We start from the raw sequence: 22,950 nt of genomic DNA on the forward strand, positions 1-22,950 counted from the left end.
AATTTTGCTATAGACAGTAGCAATTTTTTAAAAAATTATAATTCTTGTTGTCTCTTCAGTTTCTGTTATTCAGTGTTAATATAATAAATGTCTACATGGGGTACAGGAATCCTACTTTCATTAGATAGTTTTAGAAGATCCTCATTTTTGTTTTCTTTCTGTCAAATTTCACTTGAATTTTAGTTATTGCGAATCTGAAGTTTGTATGTTTGCTATTTCTTAAAATTAAACTCACACTTCTAACTTTCCCCTGGCAAGGAACAAATACTTAGAATAATCTTTTTGATCGGAGTGGCAGGAAAACCGTAACATCCTAGGTTTGGAGAATTCTCTTCAGCACTTTTAGTTGGAGAGCTCATTTTAATATATTTCAGATACTTCAAAGCTTGAAATTTAAATTTTCTCTTCAGCACTTTTTTACAGTCAGAGTATATTAGAAACAGATAACATCACAGGGTAATAGTACAAGACCTACAATTTAATGTGAGAATATGCCTGTTGAGAAGGATGTGACAGGCTTGTCTTGTTTCAGATGTTTATTTCAACAGTGCTACATCACCTTACATTGTATTCACTACAGGAATTTAAACAACTGTACCTTGTGAAAATGACAAAATAATATATACCAGAACAACAACAAAAAAAAATTACATAGCAAACAAGGAAGCAACAACACTGGAAAAAAACTTACAGTGAAAAGATGGGATATATCTGATTAAGAGAGAACTCAACACAAACATATCTCAGAGGAATTTGTGAAATCTCTGGTTTAAACTAGTTACAAAGATGTAGATGCTACACACATTTAGAGTAAAGCACATCAACTCCTGGCTACAGATTCAGGAATCTTGAAAAAAAATTCCTGTAAAACTAAATATTCTATTTAGCAGTTATATACAGTTCCATTTTCAGAGATGTCCAACATCCATAGATTTTGTTATTTCCATGGAAATTGTATTTGTTCTCAACTTAGAAAATGCTGTGTGTGAAAGCTAAGACAATGGATAACAATGGACACTATTACAAGGAAAGTAAGAGACATCAGGGAAAAGAGATAAAATTTTTAAAAATATATCAATGAGCCATTTATTGAGAAAATTAATAATAATACATTAAAAGATCTTTGACATACTTTCTATTAAAATTTAAAATTCTTTTTGTTCATTTCAGCAGATTTTTATATCAAGAGAAAAACAAAAAGATGGACTACTTTAGATTCAAGACTTTACTTTAATCTAAAGTTAGAGACAAGCTACTCAATATTCAAGCAATAGATAAAAGAAACATAAATGTAACCTGCATTTTCTTGCACATGGTGAAAGCTTTTACCTAATTGTCAGTGCAGTTAGTCTCAAAAAGTTCTGAAAAAAGACAGATTCATCACTTTTCAAATCTGAGTCATAATGGTATTTCTCAAGATCATCAAAGCATATTAGAAGCATTTGCTAGCTCCATCCATATGAACCACAAATTGTTTGAAATATTTTTAACATGTATCAGTCCTGTACTTGGATCTTATCTTAAAATGAGGTGAATTCAGATAAGAAATCACACTTTAAAAAGCCACACTGAACTGTAGCTCGTTCTGGAAACTTACACCTTATTTTTTGAGCAATACTCCTCCACTGAAATTACTACTTTAGATGTTATCTATAAAAACTGATTCTTACCTTATCAGCAAAGTATGTTTTTTTCTGATATTATAAAAGGAATGTAGTTCTGCCAATTGAAACTTTAAATTATCTCCTAGAGTAGTAGTGGACATAAAGTTATACCTACCAACATACTGCATTTGTCATCTTGAGTCTTTTAAACAGTCTATCTTCACTTAATCTTGACCATGGTTACTTCTGGAGGAGTTATGTCATCTTTTCCAGTACGACATCTAAGTTTCTGAAAATCTATATCCATAATCCATGGCTGAATCACCTTCTGTAAATAGCTACTTTTCTGCATTGAGAACTTGAGCATTAACTGTTAAAGAATGAAAGATCAAAGAAGAAATAAAAAACAATCATGCAAAAAGGCAGTGCAAAAAGAGCTCTCTTTTAATCTTTCAACTCCTATGAAAGGCTCATATACGTAACATGTAAACACACATTTCTCCTGGTATTTTAGTTTGAAATAAATCAAGGAAATATGTTCCTCCTTTGTGTTCAAAGAAAATACTGATTTGTGTTCATTTCGGTCCTGAAATACTCTAATTTTCTTTCAGTGGCAAAGGTTTTGTAACTGCTGTTTGCCAAAGCATGTGTACAAACTTGCCACATCATTTTATTGTTCCCTTATCTGTCTATGTTACCTTTTAAAATGTATCTAATAGCACAACATCATCTTAAAAGACTCTTTTTTTTTTCAGTCCTTGTTTCTTCCATTATTTTTTGGAGCAAGGCTAAGTTTATTAAAAAGATTTGTATTCACTTTGAACCAGATATATTTTACTCTGGTTAGTTAGGAGGTTCCTAACTAGAAAGAATTTGAACAGAAGTGTTTGATTCTTTGGTTCAGATTAAAGACACATCAACTGGGAGATGTTTGAAGGAGTCCTCTTACCGTAACCAAACTTCTACTTCATTCTAGTATAGAAGAGTACTGCTACTTCATTTTCCAGATAGCTTTGCAGGACAGGAGAATGTTTCCTGTTTATGTTTAAAATTCTGTTCCGTGTAAACAAGCATTCACAGTTTGATATTTCCTGAGTAGCACTGAACAAATAGTCTATAAAAGATATTTTTGCATGCATTTGTAATGGGATTATGAGTCAGCCACAAGCTTGTGATGAGCATATTCACCCTACCACCTCTTTTTTTTTATATAAGCTTGACAAAAGACAATAAAAGGTTTGTAAACTCTGCAATTAGGTTTTATCAAACCACAGAAAAACATTGATATTGAAGAAAATAGGTTTGTAGTGAGAAGAAACTGAGATGCCTGGATGAGACATTAAATAAGATACTTGAGCAGTATTTCTACCGTATTCAATCATTTAGAAGACGAAATAGCCTTCTCTTGATTCTTTCTTTCCATTCCAGCATCTTTCTTTGATTCACAGGGAAAAAAGTTTCCATGTTATCCCCTGGGAGCCACAAAAACCCAATTTCTTCTGTCTGTGGCTTACTAGCTCAAAAACTACTCTACTCATTCCAGGAATCTCCCAGGTATATCCATTTTTCTGATTTTCTTCTTGGTAGTTTTTTTCAGATCTATGTGTCTCACATTATACTCCAGAAGCTCTTCTGAGCTAAGATTTTTGAGTTCTTGAGGAAGGAGAACTTTCCCCTGTATGAAAAATTACTCCAATTCAAAGTGCATTGGTCATAATAACATGATCAGAGAGCCTTTCTCTCTGTTGCATGGCTACATCCTTTTAACCAAAAAGCATATATACAAATTGAACGAACAGTCTAGGCAGTTAGACCTTCTGCTAGAGTACAAGCTGACCGTGAGCCAGCAATGTGCCCTTGCAGCAAACAAGTCCAGGGGCATCCTAGGATTATTGCCAGCAGGTTGAGGGAATTTATCCTTCCCTCCTCCTCAGCCCTGATGAGACACACTTGAAGTGCAGGGCTCCACTTCTGGGTTCCTCAGTCCAAGAGAGACATGGACTTACCGGAGCAAGTTCAGCAACAAAGATGAGTAAAGCCTTGAAGAATGTTTCATATGAAGAGAGACTGAGAGAGCTAGGTCTGTCCAGCTTGAAGAAAAGTCTGAGGAAGGATTTTATCCGTATTCAATAGAGATGTAAAGAAGACAGCTAGGCTTTTCTCAGTGTTATCTAGTGACCCCACAAGAGGTCATAGGCACAAGCTGAAATACAACAAATTCCTCTTAAACATAAGAAAGAACTTTTTCACTGTGAAGGTGATCAAACGCAGGAGCAGATTTGCCATAGATTATGTGGCATCCCCATTCCTGGAGATGTTCAAAACTCAACTGGATACAGCTCTGCACAATCTGCTCTAAGTGACCCTGCTTCGAGCATGAGGACTGGACCAGATGATCTGCAGAGGTCCTTGCCAATCTCAGTCATTCTGTGGTTTTGAAACATTGCTTCTTTGTGTATGTACCCTTTCAAATCTTTATACATGCTCAAATAGTTTTATGTGGACTCACAGTATCATAGATTAATTTAAGTAGGAAGGATATCTGAAGGATGTTTGACTTAATGTCTCCAGTCAGAGCAGGGCCATGCTTTGCTGCAGAAACTTTCCTATAAAATACAGTGAGATGTATCAAAAGCTTTGGATATCAAGACTGTCAGTACTTTTTAAGAATTTATTATATGAATTGTTTATAAAATAAAGTTAGATTGTTCATTTGCACATCTCAGATAAAGAATAAAATTCACATTACAGCTTTAAAAGCACAGTCTTGCCATGGATTTATAGTATTTAGTATTTTTTTATATTACTCTTTAATTGGCTATTACGATGATTTTTGTTGGAGCAAGGCTAAAAGATTGCTGAATTTCAAAGCTCAAAATTAATTTCAATTTTAGATTATTTCATATACCTGTATCTTAGTAAAGTAATTTTGCCAAAGACCACTTGAAATAACGTATTATTTTCTCCTGCTTTATTTGAAGTATTGTTTTTCTCCCTTTTATACAGGCAGACTGAAAAAAAAATGCTGTATGACAAATAGAGTAACTTTATTTTTTCTATGTCATTCACCTTGTTGTTCTTCTTTCTTTGTAGTCCCCAGGGGTTTATGCCCCAGTAAGTGCCTCAGGCTGATAAGAAGGGGTTACTTTGAGTAAGCAAAACAATTAAGTCCTTAATAAGTAATGAACTTCTCTCAATTGCTGTTTCATACTGTGAGTGACACCTGCCTGACACTGTCAGTTCAAGCTGACATGGATTTCACATTATAAGTAAATGTCTTGACTTAAAAATCAGATATGAAGATATAAGTCCACGAACTCCTACATGTAAAAATATTTTTTTCTGCCTAAGCTTGATCATTCACATAACTATGTTAATGATTTGGGAAGTGAAGTTGATGTGCACTGTGCTAAAATTTTACTCTAAAGGCAGATCCTGGGCCAGTGTGCTGTATTCTGATGGATTTTGAGGAAAATGACATCAATTAAAGCTATTCCTTAGACTTACTCTCAGTGAGACTAAGTATTTATCAGCTCCAAAATTTCTTTTGCTTAAACAATTCTACCGTGTTATACAGGAAGTATTTCTAGGGAAATCATGTGAAATACATTTCAATTTTATTTTCTGTCAAAATTTCTTTACATATTTGCCTGAATGAGCGGCACTAATTTCATCATGGACAAAGTTTTGTTTGTTTTACATTTCTGACCTGCTAAATTATATTATGGTAAATTACAGGATGTCACATCATGTTACACAGTTCACATTGTAAGTCAATTCAGCTTGACACAATATGACAAAGTAATGCAATGCATCGGTTCTATAATCACATTCTTCAAGTAATGAAGTAATATTTCTGTATACAAACCAGAGGACCTATTTAGTATTAAATATCCATCATCTGTTCCAACAGTGTCATGTGGTGCAATTGGGTCAAGTATCTACTGGAAGAGGATTTTTTTTTTTTGTCTTCTCTGCTAGTTGATTAAACAGTACCATGCTAGCATTCTTTCCACATTATACAAACACATTTCATTAAAACACTTCCTATACATGACAATAGTCTGGGAACAGCACATATCTCTGTTAATAAATATGTGTTACTAAAACATGCAACTTGGCTTTTAAGCAGCACTAGTCTTCATTAAATCCATGAGTGAACTGACTGCTTCAGTCATCAAACTCCTATTGAATAAGAAATATTCATGCAAGATTGTGATATGAACAAAGTGTTCTCAGGGCAAGAAACTTAAATTTCGCTCAATAAAAATCTGCCAGTCGATTATAGTAGTAAACTGTTTAATAAATTTGGCAGGAGTGACCAAAATACTAGTCCCTGTTTGTGTACAGCAAACACAGCACTAAGTAAGCTGCAGGTCACATTTACACTGTCTTGTCACTCATGTTCTAAGGATTTATCTTGAAAACAAGGGCATAATAACAATGCTGCAGCATCAAGGAGGTGCAATACTAAACATATGTGTACAGTGAGATTGGAATGCAGAGCACAGGTACTTGAACTAGTTTTGATAACCAGTAGCAATTTGAGCTGTGATGTGGAACGCCATATGAGTTTGAATGGTAATCTACTCAGCTTCTGGAGAGTGTCCACACTGATCTCCATGCTCCTGGTTAAAATGAGGTTGCTCCTGGTTACACTGTACTACATTAAAAACTGAAGTGTGATGCCTTGCTGTTGTTTGTACCAACCCTTGCATTCAAGAGGAGAAACCCTTACAGAGGTAACATGGCTTTGAGTCAGTGACCTTTCAAACAGTCACCATAGTGAGAGAAAAAGTTTGGTGAATAGAGAGGCTAATTAAGCAGACTGTTTCCAAAGCAATTATCCCATGAGCTTCTCCAATTAGATAGCTTAAATGGGAATGCTAAATATTTTAGAAAGGCATTTTTTCTTTGATATTTTTCAGTTTAATTAGCAATGTAGCCAGCTGTACATCCCTTTCTGCCATATTGATAAGAGAAGAACTGTCAGGAAATAATTTAGAGAGGAAGGAGGCTACTTAGCCCAGCATTTTTGACATGGTGTCAGTTGTTGAGTTACGATCCAAGGAAGAAATGGAGGGAATATAGAGGAGAAGGGAAAACAGGTAGAAACATGTTACTTGAAATAGACCAGTTAGAATGTTATTAATTTTACACTTAAAAGGTACAGATCTTTCTATATTTAAGAAATTCTTTGATCCTGTCTTTTGCCAAAGAGGACTTCTATGAAAAACACAAACATTGCTACCAGAAAATTATATCTGGGTTCTATTCCTCCCTCCCAAAAATGTACAGTGAAGCATATCATCACTTTCGAGAAAAATCATTATTCAGACAGATAAGCATATTTCGTATGTTTACAAAACAGTTTGTTTGCACTTTTTATAAACTATACTAGAGATCTCTGAGAAGTAAAAGAAATTATCTTTTAACAGTCCATTGTACAAACCAGTTAACACTCAGTCTAAGAACACTAATCAGAACACTGATAAACAATATTTTAATTGCTAAGTAGAGTACCTTATGTTTCATATAGATTCCTTAATGTTTATATGCAAAGGTTATAGAAGATAGAGGGTTTTGAAACTGAATGAGTAAGAACGTTATGGATCTTCAAACTAAATTTCAAATGAAGTTAAGATGTTCCATTTCAGTATTAAAGTCCTTTTTTTTTTTTTTTGTCACAAGATACTATTTTTCATTATCATTCACATCTATCTCTCTTTCTAGTTATACCTACTCACAAACATATGTACAAAAAATCTTGTCATCTAACATCAGAAGTAAATTTGCTTTGGTCACTGGTTTGGTTTTTTTTAGTAATAACTGAGCATTAGATGAAGTAAAAAGGCAGAGGACATGCATTAATAGTTTATAAAATACACATAACTTTTTATTGTAGGTTCTGAAAATAATACACCTGAAAATAAAACATGCCAAAGTACTGCAGACCTATTACCAACTCTACACTGCACATTTATAATACATTGTTAAAAATGTAAGACAGATTATTTTGGATGAATAATTCAATCATTAAGAATAAAATTTCAGGTTGATAAACTACTTTAATTTGGTATGATGAGCCACAAAATTTTAGAAATCATGCTTTTTTTTTTTTATTTTTTAGCCAAACAAATTTTCACTTGATGGTGAATTAGTGTTTTATATTGCAGCTAACTAAATCTATTTAAAAAAAAAAAAAAGCTCAGAACTGAAAACTAAAATACTTTTTAAGGCCTTTCAAAGTATTGCATTGCTCTTGGTATGAGCTCTTGTATGTATATTACTTGGGTAATGCAGGCTTCATTTGAAGCTGAGAATTTTGACACGCTATGTTAGCATTGAACCAAATGTATGCTTACTTGCATACTTGGTATCTGTGGTTGGGAATGGGTACTGCATATCAGCTGTGCATTCTTGAGATTCCATTACACCATTTGATAATACTGAAAAGTTTAAATCCTTACCACAGAGCAGGTAAAGGACCTACAGGAAATCTCTACAGAAATCCCTGCCTATGCAACAAAACTAACATAAATAAGATCTGGTGCTAGTGAATGTCTTTTACACATCTTTTATTATAAGTAGAAATGATACTCACAAGAAAAGATTCATTCCCTCATATAAAATATCCCTAAGGCTAGGAAGTTTCAAGCTATTGGAAATTCATAGTTTGTCCTTATGTGTTCGTACAAATAGAATCACCCTCTCCATGTCCATTCTAAAGCTCCCCTGACACAGATTGAACCTCTCCCATGAGTCCTATCACTGGATACCAGGGAGAAGATATCAGCATCTCCCTCTCTGTTCCCCCACCTTGGGAAGCTGTAGAGAGCAATGAGGTTACTCTCAGCCTCCTTTTCTCCAAACTACACGTACTCACAGTCCTTAGCCACTCCTTACAGGACATGTCTTCCAGCCCTTTAGCCAGCTTTCTTGTCCTGCTCTGGACACATTCAAGGATCTTCACATCCTTCTTAAACTGAGGGGCACAGAACTACACAGTACTCAAGGTGAGGCAGCCTCAACACTGAATACAGTGGTATAAACACCTCTTTTGACCAGCTAGTTGTGCTGTGTCTGATAAATACCAGGATGGAGTTTGCCCTTTTGGCTGCCAGGGCACATTGCTTACTCATAGGGAGCTTGCTGTCAACCAGCATCCCCAGGTCCCTTTCTGCAGGGCAACTCTCCAGCCACTCCGCTCCAAATTTTTATTAGTGCCCAGTGTTACTCCATCCCAGGTGCAGAATCTGGCACTTGAACTTGTTAAGTTTCATCCTATTAATCATAGACCAATGCTCTCATCTATCTAGATCCCTCTGCAAGGCCTCTTGTCCCTCAAGAGAGTCAACAGTTTGATATCACCAGCAAACTTGCTAAAGGTGTATTCAACTCCTGGATCCAGGTTGTTGAGAAATATATTGAACAAAACTAACCCTAGAGCTGAACCCTGAGGAACACCGCTGGTGACTGCTGGTGACATCATACTTCTACTGCAGGGAAGACTTTTTTTTTTTTAAAGAAAATAAAAAAAAATAACATTGCCTGAGATCCCTAAAACAATTTGAAGTAGACAAAAAGACAGTAAATTTTATGATGTTTTTAAGCAATGTATTATTTATTTCAAAAAGGAGAAGTGCAAAGTTATGTACCTAGGGAACAGCAACCTCATGCAATGATATATGCTAGGGACCACCCAGCTGGAAAATAGTTTGGTAGAAAAGGACCAGGGGGTCTTGGTGGACATCAAGGTGATCATAAGCCAGTGATGTGCCTTTGTCACAGGAAAGTTCTTGGGTTGCATTAGGCAAAATATTGGAGGGAAGTGATCCCTCCCCTCTACTCAGCACTGGTGAGATCGCCTCTGGAGTACTGTGTCCAGTTCTAGGCTCCCCAGTACAAAAGAGAAACAAAAATAGTCCAATGAAGGGCTAAAAGATGATAAAGGGACTGGACCGTTTCTCCTACGAGAAAAGCCTGAGAGAGCTGGGACTGCTTATCCTGGAGAAGAGAAGCATTGGGAGAGAACTTGCCAATACCTATAAATACCTGAAGAAAGAATGCAAAGAAGATGGAGTCAGACTCATTTCAGTGATGCCCAGTGACAGGACCAGAGGCAATGATTGCTAACTGAAACACAGGAGGTTCCCTTTGAACGTCAGGAAACACTCTTAATGCGAGGGTAGCTAAGCAGTGACACAGGCTGCCCAAAGAGGTTGTGGAGTCTCCCTTCTTGGAGATATTCAGAAGTCGACAAGATGTGGTGCTGGTCAACTGGCTCTAGGTAGTCCTATTTGAGCAGAAGAATTGGAGCAGATGACCTCCAGAGGTTCCTTCCTGCTTGAACCATTCCGTGATTCTGTGATTCTATTTTTCCGTATTAGGTAGGAGTTCCACTCAAGAATTATGCTTTGTCTGAATATATGAAAAAAAAAGATGGTCCTCATCAAGCTGAAGATTAAGATGGAGCAACACACACAGTAAAAACTTGGAAACACTCAAAGAATTGCCTATTTCAAGATTTATCTAGATACTTAGCATAGCGTGCCCAGTCCCTTTAATCTTCAGCATTGCAGTGGCAGCCAGAAATAAAGAAAGAAACAAAGAAACCTCCAGACTTTGAAGGCGGGGAACAAAGGACTAACACACCCAAAACTACAAAGAACAAGCAAAGAAACCAACGAGTTTTTGGAAAACAACTTCCACCAAGAAAGTGTTAAAAATTCAATACTGAGTATGTAAGCATATTTTCCCATTTTTATAAAACTGGTCAGGTTTGGGCCTCATTTAACTAGATCTAATAAACTATACACACATTTCTTAGAGATCCTTATCAACTTACCACTTTGACTAGTGTTGCAGCAGGTGTTTTGATAACAAGGGAAGCTTCAAAGCTTCAGTCTCCCTATTTGGCTGGCAGGCTGCTTCTTCCCCTAGGGAGGCGCACACCAGAACAATAAGACCTTCTCTGAAAGTGAGTAGAGACCTCATTTTTTCTCCACTGACACTTTTTGACAGAAGGTAAGGGAGACAGACAAAGAGTGAAAGACAGTTTTAAGGGGAGGTTAAATGTTACACCTGTTGTAATCTAACAGTTTATTGCAGCAAAAAGGAACAAACTGGTCCTTCCACCCCATTCCTCTAACAACCTCAGTCTCCCTGGTCTTTTGCTGGTGTGATTCGGGTCTCAGATTCATCAGGTCCTTAGCTGACATAATTGAAATTACTAAACTACTGGAAGACTATGCTTTTTTTTTATTTTGCCTTTTTTTTTTTTTCCCCTGAGTTAACTTCACATCAGGCTTGTGCTTAGAGTGGATCGTGAAGAGGTTTGGCAAGCTCCAGAGTCAAAGCTGCTTGAAAAGGCTCTCCTGAAGAGGAAAGGATATAGCATGACATCCCTTCATTGTAAGCAAGATGCTAAAGTGGCTCAGCTGTTGCATCATACCCATGCACACTCTCACTTCCTACAAGGAACAACAGTAAAACATTATATGTTGATTAATATGGGTTGCAGCAAGAAGGAAAATATCATCTTGTACACCGGAAGGAGTGGAGGAGGACTGAATCAACTGCTGAGCAAGGAAGGCCAGATACAGGAGTGACATTTCAGTGGTTTCAAAGTGCAATCATCCCTAAGTTTCAGAGACTGCATTATATTTATTGCAACAGATCTATAAATGTTCTTGGGAATACAGAACACAGAAAACAGATAAAAATATTTTTCTGAGAGTATTTAAATATTTTGTGAGTCTGACCTTTTCTTTTTGTCTGTTCAGTTTGGCAATGTCTGTTTTCTTCATTACTTCACAAGCAGAGCATAGATAAAATAGCTAATTAACGCCTTTTACTCCTGCCCTGTATATGAACAAACAGCTGGAGAAAGCATACTTTTCCCTATATTTCTTAAAAAATAACAGTCTTATAAAGTAGAACTTCTTAAATTTTAGTTTCTCTCATTTTGTCATACAGTACCAGAAAAAGTTCAACCTAAAAAATGAAAGTTGAGCAGAAAGGATAAAAGGAAATACTGGAGAAAGGAGGTAAAGCTTAACTAGAGGTAGTTATCAACTTCTCCTTGGTTCTGAGTGTACTTTGATTTTACAAAGAACACTTCAGAGAACATTATACAGTAATGTTCTACATGTTTGGAAACACTAATTAGAAATGCTTCTTGGTTCATGTGAAAATATGCATGTTTTTCCAGGTTTTTCAAATGTTAATTGCTACTCAAAAAGTAGTCAAATTAGAACTTGATTTTTTTTTTTTTACATAGAAATGTGTGTAATGACAACACATCTTAGAAGTGTATCCCAAGTAATGCCCATATAAAATACATATATTTCATACCCTTAAACTAATGAAAATTTGGGACATCAAATTCATAAGAAGCAGTCAAGGAATTATTTAAAATTCTTTGAAACATAATTTGTTAATCTGCTCGAAATCCTCATGAAGCAACTTTCAAAATTTGAGAAGCTATGGAAAGTTGAAAACTGTTGCTAGTCTTCAGCAGTAGCTGGAAGAGCAAAGCAAAAGCAAGCAAACAAATGTCCAAACAAATAATCTACCTTACAAAGCCTTGTTAGCAGACATAGTTCAAGATAGGAACTTTGTGCTAATTGACATGTAGAGGCAAACAGGGATACTTAAAAATACTGAGCCAGATTCCACTCTCTTTTACATTGTTGGCTTCAGTGTAGTGATGCAAGAAAGAGGCAAAGGATATGAAATGACATTCAGAACAAGATATATTACTATAATTTCTTCTGGGATGTTATTTATCTCTCTATGTGAGAGAGCAATTGTAATGACTGCATTAACATAGAAAAGCAATATTCAAGTTCCCCAAACAAATCAAATTTTTAATTGCACTTGAAAAAAACTACTGTAGAGAACCCAATGTGTCTATTGGCAAGAAGAAGAGAGCAACTCTGGATGTTTCAGAATCACTTCCACCCTCAGCAATATACAAAAGAAAGAAAAATCATAAGAAAAGATTAAGGGGGTATAACTTTCTTACTTTTTGAGGCATATTTGCTTTTTACTGCATAGAAATGAGGAAGACTAAAATCTACAACAAAAACTTTAGTTAAAATAATCCTTGAGCCATATGCTTACAAGTCTTCAAGATTTTGTACTCCAAAACTAGGGCTTTCCAGAAAGGCAATAGGCATAGTTATTACAGGTTTTCAAACGTGGTTTCATATTATTTCGGGAGTGGTGAGTGGTGCGGGGGGCATCAGCAAAAAAACCTCAAATCTTTGGAAACTTTTCAAAACAAAATGCTTTGCTTAAAACATATCAAACTAAGGTCAGTCATAGAAAAAAGGAATTAAGATTCACTTTTCAAATATCATGTTAAAATATATAATCTGAAAGATATTACCCTGAAGCCAATATTAATTCTTTTAATGATGGACTCATTGATATTTTTGTGAGCTATGTACCTTCCAAAAGGAACACCAGCTGCTTTGTCTACTAAAATTTCAGATATGCTGCATATCTGAAATAAGGTACTGAAAGATACAACAGAAGACTTATGTGAAGCCTTGGACTTGTACCTTTAGCTAGGTGGGGTATCCCATGGTTTAAGAAGATGGATCATGCTTTGAGAACACGTTGAAGTATTTCAACAAAAATAAGACAGCTTTGTAAATGTGAACTAGCTTTGTATGTTATTTCCACCCCTGTTTCTTGATGTATTTTACAATTATCAGACATAATTCTTAGGGGAAACCATCTTTTCACTCTTGCTCACTCAAAATTCTGAAATTATGTGTGTGAAAATATGGATTTGCTGTGTGTCATTAGACCTACTTTAGTCTTAAGAGAATTACTACATAATCAAATATGTTGTCTAGCTAACGGTCTGTGTAAAAGATACACTTGAAACGAAAGAATACACTTCATAAATGATCTAAATAGTGACAAGTCAGTCCTAAAACCTAGAAAGATATACAAAGGGAATAAACAAATAAGATCATAGCACATCCTCATGTTAGAATTGTCCAGACTTTGCCTGAAATCATTAATTCTTGTTCTGCAAATCCTATCATTGTCCAGGCCCCTAGGCCCTTCTTTTTCTATGCACTTTTTCCAGTAGATACCAGTTAGAGTTCAAAGAACAACTAATGTCACACAATCATGAATTAATTTTTTTTCTCGCAAAACTCCCTAAGAGATGTTATTTATATCCATGGTATGGAATTAGGATATAAAATTTAATATAAATGTAAATATAAATAATATAAATATAAAACAAGTTAGAAGGAAAAATGTAACACAAGTAAGAGGTTGCCTTTTTTTTTTCACAAAGATCAACATAATGTCTATACCTTCTAGAGGCTCACTCTGGGATAAGAATAAACTCCAACTTCAAACAGCTGTTAAATAAGCACAAGGGAAAACCAAGAGCATTGTAGAAAAAGGTCAAAAGTGATATTTTGATTTAATGATTTGTCTAGCACACAGCAGAACAGAAAGGAGTGGAACCTAAGAAGATACCAAGGAAGAAACAGAGTCAACACTTAAGCTTACTTACTCAGGCAAAGTGGCAAAGTGGAGCACAGGAGATAAAGACTTTGCTAAGGACTGCTGAAGAATGTAAACAAGACAGGTCAATTTGCTGTACTGCTGTAGATTCCTGTGGAAAACTAATTTATCTTTTTTTTCTTTTTTTTTTTCTTTTCTTTTTTTTTTTTTTTTTTTTTAGGAAATTGTTAACATAGGAGAGAAGACAGAACAGCAAACTAACATTGAAACAGGAATACCAGTGGAACCAGGACAGGTGGAAGACTACGCTTTAAAGGGGGTAGATTTAACATCATAACAAGTAATTTGCACTTGTGTTTTCTTCCATTTCAGAACAGTTTTATCTGTTTATGCTATACCACATTTTACCATACAGTTATTTACACAAATAGCCTAAAAGAATTTTAGAAGGCTGCAGAAAGTTCTAGATGAAAATGGTATATGTGGGCACACCATAGACCTCTATCAAGAGAAGGGGGCACAGCATGGTAGATAAAAAGACAAAGAATGTGAAGATAAAGATAGAACATAAAGATATTAATCTTCATTTATTTCCTATTATTTAATATAATCCTCTCACTTAAAACTTTTTAGATGTGTTTTTTTTTATCTTACTTTGAAGAAAAAATAATCAAAGATGTTATTTTGTTACTATTGGTTACTCCTTAATGCCATATATCAGAAACAATTCTATTTAATTAGCTGGAGTTTTAAGTAACCCACATTGAAAAGGAAACATACAATTGGACCTAAAGGAGACAAAATGGAATCTGATCTGGAAAAATTACATTTTCTTATGAGCAACCTATAATAAGAGATGTCCATATTATCATCTCGGGCTCTGATATTCACAAGTTATTGCACAAAATGGTGAAATACTCATGAGTATCCAGAAACATTTTAAGAGGGCTCTATGTATTTAAATTATTATTATATTTAAATAAGAAGTTTTGGAGACTGGGAAAAACACAGCTAGTCCTCATACTTTCATTATTAAAAAAAAACTTGCTGATGGTAGAAGTCCTTAGGGAGAGTTTAATGAAAGCCTCTTTGCCTTCATTTTTATGAGGTCCATAGGAAAGGAAGTACTTTAAAAGAGACCATTGGAAACAGGACAGAATCAATATCTCTTCCTTTTCCTTCAGCCAAGGCTCTAAATAAAAGGAACTTTCAGGAGTTACATACAGGAGCAACATATGCTGGCGTAATTTATTATCAACACCTTGAAAATATTGTATTCTATAATTAAAGGAACTTAAGCACACTAGAAAACACTTGTATCTCAGACTTACTGATTTTAAGACTTAGGGGCTTCTGAAATCTCCTTCTGCCCCTACTTTTCTTGTTGTTACTATCTTACTGCTTTCTTTCAGCAGTACATTAAAAAATATGACAAACATCTGTCACTTGTGACTAAACATCTAGTTCAGCATATCCACTGCACTATCAAGTACACCATACACAAGCTCATATATCATTTACTCTTGATAGCATGAGAGCAGCCCAGCAAGTGCACTGGACAAGAAGCTACAGGTGAGATTTTTTTTTTTTCCAAGGCTTAACTCTTGCTTAGCCTCGCATCTGTCTTTTTGTATTCAAGTATCAAAGCTTGTACTCAGGTAGAGCGACAACTCAGAATGAAACAAGGCCAGGAGTTTAACCTGAATGAGACAGTGTTTTTTCCATATCTGCAGCAACTCCTGCACTTGGAATAGTTCAAAAATGTCTGGCTGCTTCTGCAATTTAGAGATCTTTCATTTTTAGGTCAGCCTGCCTCACAAGATACGCTGACAGACATGCAGTAAGCATTTCAGATTAGGAGACAGGTGCTGTAACTCTTATTTAAACACAAAAGTTTAAAAGGCAAGAAATTCTTCTTTACAGATTTTGTTTTTAAAAGCCCTGTTGTGGTACATAATCCTTATGGTTTACTAAGAAGCTCCTGGAGTCTGGCAGTACGGATGCAACAACAGGCTTCTGTTACATATCTAATACTAGAGATTTTCAGAATTAAATATCCTAACTCCCCATGTGAAAGGGTGGAACATCATAGCAAACAAGAAAATATCTAACTCCACAATTAATTTGTTATACTTTAAGTGGAGTTCTGCCCATACTCAGGTTTGGAAAACATTTTAAAAAATAAATACTCACCTATAACAAATTTTAAATCAGAAGTATTACTTTGTTCTTAATTACTCATTGTTTCAGAAAAACAACGTTCTCTGGACAGTCAACATCAACTTGTGGCAATGTTATATGCAGCACAATGGATTTTTGCTTTTTTTTTGTTTAAAGATTACGGATTGTTTTTTGCTTGGGGGATTGCTGACAAAGCACTTGGCAGTAGGTACAACATAGCTACAGTAAGTATATCAGAATATTTTACCTGCAAACATGCTGCAATAAAGTGCCATCATTCAATCAATATAAATTACTTAGCTAACATTTTTCTTAATGTATCTGGATTACTAGTTCATTAGATCATTACCTGATAAATAGTGTGGGTAATGAATTGAGAGAGTAACTACATACCTTCAGGAAGAACCTGCCCGATAACAATAATCCATTAGAAAAACTGGCAGTATCCTCTGATCTATTGCCCGCAAAGCTATGACTTGATGGAGAGTTTCATTCCCTCTGCTCAGCACTCAGAAGAAAATCAGCACAATTTAAATATTTCTCAGGATGTGACAGCTCTCTAGATCCCTGGTTGCATTCTGTTCCCAGGGGTTGACAATCTGGTGTTCCAGTGTGCATACAGCAGTGAAGATGAATTGAAAAAGCTTGAGATAAATTAGGGATGGCTAAGTTAAAATTGTCTCTGCTCCCGAGTCTCTCATCTGCAGTCTGCAAGCCTATTTTGCTGTGAAAAAGCTAGATGGCAGGCTGCCTCAGTGAGTTCTTCTTAAGCGACAGGGAGCATTTTCAATGAAGAAAAATTCTCCCATTATCTAAGCTAATGTGACTGCAGCTAAATCTAGTCTTAAAAGTGTCTACGAGCATGAAATTCATTCTCACTGTTGCTTTCTTTCAAGTCACAGGTTAAAAAAAAAAAAGAAAGAAAGAAAGAAAAAGCATAGAAAGCATAGCACCACCATAGATTTTTCTATCTGAAAGAAATACTCAAACTTTCTAGCTGATAAATGAAACCATATTGTATTATATAGCTGTGTCTAACAATCTAAGTAAAGGAAATTTTCATTGTTTTCCAAAATTTACCTGATTTTACTCAAATTTTACTTCCACTACCTGTTCTTTCTGGTTTGCTTTTAATGGTTATAATTTCTTTGCAGTTATCTTCATTTTGAATGTTCCAGGAGAGAAAGTGGCAGTATTTTCCTCTTATTGATAAAAATGAAGTAACAGCTAAAATCCTGAACAATTAACATGTTTAGCCTTAGTAGACAGTAATTAAAAAAAAGTGACTGACATTTTACCAGGCCACTAAAAAGTTTTGTTAAAAAAACCCCCACTTTGTAACAGGTGTTGATCTTTAATTATGAACCACTTCTCCAATTGCACCAGTTTGTGAGGAAGATAGAACTGAAGTTTTCTAGAGAACAGTTTAATGCCAAAGCTGTTTGACAAAGCTACTGATTTCAAGCTGTTATGCAAAAAGTTGCTATATAGATAGCTCAAGCGCAGGAGTTTATCATTACACATAGTAAATGAAGTTTAATATTTTATCCTCGCAGATTTGGATGCAATTTTTTTTTTTTTTTTAAAAAAAGGAATAATTTCAAAGCGCCAGTGTCAGTCGTGCTTCCTAGTAAACAGGCAATTTTGCAAATTCTTTCTTTAGTTTCAACTTATTTAGCTTTCTGAAGCCCTAGGTATCTACCACCAATAACCTTCTCAGATTTCAGTTCTCAACATCATGGAAATTCAGGTCCTTTCCCTAAACTTTAAGCAAGCGGAAATGCAGCTGAATACATGGGAACAGAGCCTTAGTTCTAGAGCACTCTGAGAATGATAAATAAGTATACCCACCAAGAAATAGATGTAGACTGTGCTTTCATCAAACAGACATGAAGAGACTCTGAAAATCTTTGGGGTACGACTGCTGAGGTCTGTTTTGTTCCCTACTCACCTGAGGTAAAACATGCACTCACATTAACAGAACTCCACTAGGTGAAGTGAAAAGGCATGATCAACATTAGCCGATTTCCTTGGGCATTATCACTAAAGCCACCATCCCCACAAAGCTTCAATGTTCCATGCTGAAGGCACTACAATCAGCCTAAATCTTTTAAACAGGAGCTTCTTTGGCCTGTGTCCCAACAACCACCCCTTGGAACACAGACAAGCACTTGATGAGACCAAATTGCCCAGTAAATGCAACACATGTAAATGTCACGCAAAATAGTTACATTTCTAGAGGGATTAAAAATTGAATATCTTCCCATGATGCCTTGCTCTAGATTTATTTCTGGTGGTGTGACACAAACTAGATACAGATCTTAATTCTAGGTGGGACTGGACATGCCAGTCCCAGCCATTAATATTGTATATTCTCTGTGTAAAAGGACCATGACATAACAATTAAAACAAAAACAAACAAAAAAAAACCAAAATAAACAAACAAACAAAACCCTCTGAACTTGGAGAGAATTTTTGATGCAATTTTGCAAATGAAAAAAAAAAACATGGATAAGTATATGAATTTTGATTGGCTGAATTTAACCTTCACTGGTAACCAATTTAGTTACATCTTGTGAGACATGTAAAATGGCTTATCCTGCAAAGCTATTTTTGTAATGAACATGTTTTTTAGAAGAAATTCATGGTTAGTGAAAGAAAAAGTTCTCTGCTTCAGCTGTGTTTCTTAAGTCAACCTTTTTCATTTCTGTCAATACTTTTCATTTGTTTTCATTTTAAGGTTTTGCCAGCAGGTTGAGGGAGGTGATCCCTTTCCTCTGCTCAGCACTGGTGAAGCCACACATGGAGTGCTTTGTCCAGTTCTGGGCTCCTCAGTACAATAGCCACAGATATACTGGAGAGAGTACAATGAAGAAAATTAAGGGACTGGAGCATCTCTTCTACAATGAAAAGGTTAAGGGAAGTGGAACTGTTTAGCCTATAGAGAAGAGAAGGCTCAGGGGGATGATATAAATGTGTATAAATAGCTGAAAAGGAGATGGAGCCAGGATCTTTTCAGTGGTGCCTAGTGACAGGTTCAGAGGCAAGGAGCACTAACTGAAACACAGGAGGTTTCCTCTGAACATTAGGAAACATTTTTTTTTTACTGTGAGGGTGATGGAGCCCTGGCACAGGCTGTCCGGAGAAGTTATGGAGCCCTGCTTCTTGGAAATATTCAAAAGCCAACATAATGTGGTGCTGGACAACCGACTCCAGGTAGTCCTGTTTGAACAAGAGCCTTGGACCAGGTGACCTCCAAAGGTCCCTTCCGACCTCAACCATTGTATGATTTCCACTTTTCTTTAGGAACCACCAAAATCCTTGATGCACAATGCCAGTGATTTTTCTCTGTTAAAATGGTTTCTAATTTTGTTAAGATTTTGATTTATTGTCCAAAACATCTTCTAAAATGGGAGCTGATTATTAGGTTCCTCTTCTCTACTGCTCACACAGGTACAACATCTGCTGCTGAAACTAAAGAAATTGCCCAGAAAAAAATACTGATGAAGACTTCACTATGCAACAACCCAGTTGTAAAGTTCACAAAGTTGTCCCTCTTCACAGTAAGATAAGGCTTGAGGGAAGACTCTTTAGAGCAGAAAGCCACTTGCTAGCCTTAAAGATGGATTGTGTGCTATTTATAAATTTCAGAATAAGCATCACTCACATCTCCCCTCTCCCAGCAGCTACTTCTTCATGTAACTACCAGTGACAAGATGCTGTTTTCTTAAGAGCCTCAGTAACTTGAGTCAAATAGACACATCAGTGACTCATCTTCTATGCATAAAAATCAACTAGCTTGAGCACAATTTAAAAATAAAATAATTGTAATTCATTATTTCTAGTGGTATCATTATTTTACAAGGTGTGATTCATCCATGTTTAGTGATTTGAATCAGTAACATTAAAACGACAGTTTCTAGGAGGTTTCTTGTTGGATTTTGGGGTGTGATGTGGAAGGAAATAGAGAAGTAACTTAGCCAACAAAAAAAGGTGATAATGGAGTGGTGCATATTGTAACTCTGTGATGTGATACCTACCTGCATAACAGAAGATGTAATAGTTTTAAGAGTAATTTGACCTGGGTACACCTTAGACCTTTAGGAAAGTTATTTTCTAGAAGCCAAAGTTATACACTGGGCCTATTTAGTTTTAAAACTTAAATGGTAGTGTGATTCCATAGTTACCAGGCAGATATCTGAAGAATATTTTTTTACAAAAAATCTATATAACAGGATACACTGTACTTGAAGAGCAGGTTCGGGAACATCTGAGGAACTTGAAGGTGCACAAGTTCATGGGACCTGATGAGATCCATCCGCGGGTCCTGAGGGAACTGGCGGATGAAGTTGCCAAGCCACTGGCCATCATATTTGAGAAGTCGTGGCAGTCTGGTGAGGTCCCCGATGACTGGAAGAGAGGGAACATAACCCCTATTTTTAAAAAGGGGAACAAGGAGGACCCGGGCAACTACAGGCCGGTCAGCCTCACCTCTGTGCCTGGCAAGGTCATGGAGCAGATTCTCCTGGAAACCATGCTAAGGCACATGGAGAGCAAGGAGGTGGTTGGTGACAGCCATCATGGCTTCACCAAGGGCAGATCATGCCTGACCAATTTGGTGGCCTCCTATGACGGGGTGACAGCATCGGTGGACAAGCGATGAACAATGGATATCATCTACCTGGGCTTGTGCAAAGCTTTTGACACTGTCCCGCACAACATCCTTCTCTCTAAACTAGAGAGGCATGGGTTTGATGGACGGACCACTCCGTGGATAAGGAGTTGGCTGGATGGTCGCACTCAGAGAGTGGTGGTTAACGGCTCAATGTCCAAGTGGAGACCAGTCACGAGTGGCATTCCTCAGGGGTCCTTGTTGGGCCCTGTTCAATATGTCGGCAACATGGACAGTGGGATAGAGTGCACCCTCAGCAAGTTCGCCAATGACACCAAGCTGTGTGGTGCGATCGACACGCTGGAAGGGAAGGATGCCATCCAGAGGGACCTTGACAGGCTGGAGAGGTGGGCGTGTGCCAACCTCATGAAGTTCAACCAGGCCAAGTGCAAGGTCCTGCACCTGGGTCATGGCAATCCCAGGCACAAATACAGGCTGGGCGGAGAATGGATCGAGAGCGGCCCTGAGGAGAAGGACTTGGGAATGCTGGTGGACGAGAAGCTCAACATGAGCCGGCAACGTGCCCTTGCGGCCCAGAAGGCCAACCGCATCCTGGGCTGCATCAAGAGGAGCGTGGCCAGCAGGTCAAGGGAGGTGATTCTGTCCCTCTACTCTGCCCTGGTGAGATCCCACCTGGAGTACTGTGTCCAGTTCTGGAGCCCCCAACATAAGAAGGACATGGACCAGTTAGAGAGGGTCCAGAGGAGGGCCATGAAGATGATCAGAGGGCTGGAGCACCTTTTCTATGAGGACAGGCTGAGAGAGTTGGGGCTGTTCAGCCTGGAGAAGAGGATGCTCCGGGGAGACCTGATAGCCTCAAGGGGGCCTACAAGAAAGATGGGGAGAGGCTGTTCAGTAGGGCCTTTTGTGGTAGGACAAGGGGTAATGGTTTTAAAATAGAGGGAGGTAGATTTATATTGGATATTAGGAAAAAATTTTTTACAATGCGAGTTGTAGAACACTGGAACAGGTTGCCCAGAGAGGTGGTGGAAGCCCCATCCCTGGAAACATTCAAGGCCAGGCTGGATGAGGCTCTGAGCAACCTCATCTAGTTGGGGATGTTCCTGCTCCTTGCAGGGGGGTTGGACTAGATGACCTTTGAAGGTCCCTTTCAACTCTAACCATTCTATGATTCTATGATTCTATGATTCTCTATATATATATATTTGGCTAAATCTTCAGAACTACAACTCTCCTCCAACTGCTAATTTTCAAGGAGGAAAGGAACTTAATTTAGATAAAAGTTTGTTTTTTTCTTTTTCTCTGTCATTCTTCACTTGAGAAAAAATAGGAGTTAATTAACTCATAATATTTTCTCCACACTTTACCCTACCTGTCTTGCATTAGATTTTAGTAGCAGAGAAGAACTTCAAATGGAGAATCTCAGTGGGAGTGGAGATATGCAATTCAAAGGTAAAAACTTCAGAGTCAGAAAGTGAGGGTTTTTTTGCTACTGTATATTCTATTTTGTATACATACATACAATAACTTTGAAAAAAACCCACAACGTGTATGCTTATGAACATTTAGTAAACTTTTTGAAGCAGCTTTTTAATTATTGTAGATTGAACTCTTGCATAGTTTTAGCTGCTTCACACATTTCTTCACTGCTTGCTCTTGAAATACATTTTACGTTACGTTGTTCATGTTTGTACCCTTTTTAGGCCATAGCTTTTTGCCAAGTTTTTCTTTCTTAGATTCCTAAAGGATTAGGTCTGGATGAAAAGAAAATACTTTAATAAAAATATTTGTGCTAACGTTAAGATTTAGTAGCAGAAAGTGTTAACTTCCACTATGAGTACACCTTAAGCAAATGTACAGGGACTACACAGTCTGCTCTTTTGCCAGTGGTTTTCATACACTAACTTGTAATGTGGGAAATGATATCCAAGACAAAAGTACGTAAATTTGGAGAGGAAATTTAGACTTTGGTGTGCTATTTGGGATTGACTAGACAAGTTCAGTGGGAGAATTTACTTGAGCCAGAAATCT

General features: G+C 36.8%; 1 protein-coding gene across 1 annotated transcript in view; it reads right to left on the bottom strand.

The window, feature by feature from the left end:
• MGAT4C (MGAT4 family member C) overlaps positions 1-16,921 on the bottom strand; it is a 425,968-nt gene extending 409,047 nt beyond the window's left edge. The window contains exon 1 of the mRNA XM_086740060.1: positions 16,680-16,921. The gene's annotated coding sequence lies outside the window, so the exon portion shown is untranslated. The remainder of the gene's footprint in view (positions 1-16,679) is intronic.
• Between the last annotated feature and the right edge of the window lie 6,029 nt (positions 16,922-22,950).

The sequence above is a fragment of the Chlamydotis macqueenii genome, chromosome 1, assembly GCF_036417535.1.
Source record: "Chlamydotis macqueenii isolate bChlMac1 chromosome 1, bChlMac1.mat, whole genome shotgun sequence".
Classification (NCBI taxonomy): domain Eukaryota; kingdom Metazoa; phylum Chordata; class Aves; order Otidiformes; family Otididae; genus Chlamydotis; species Chlamydotis macqueenii.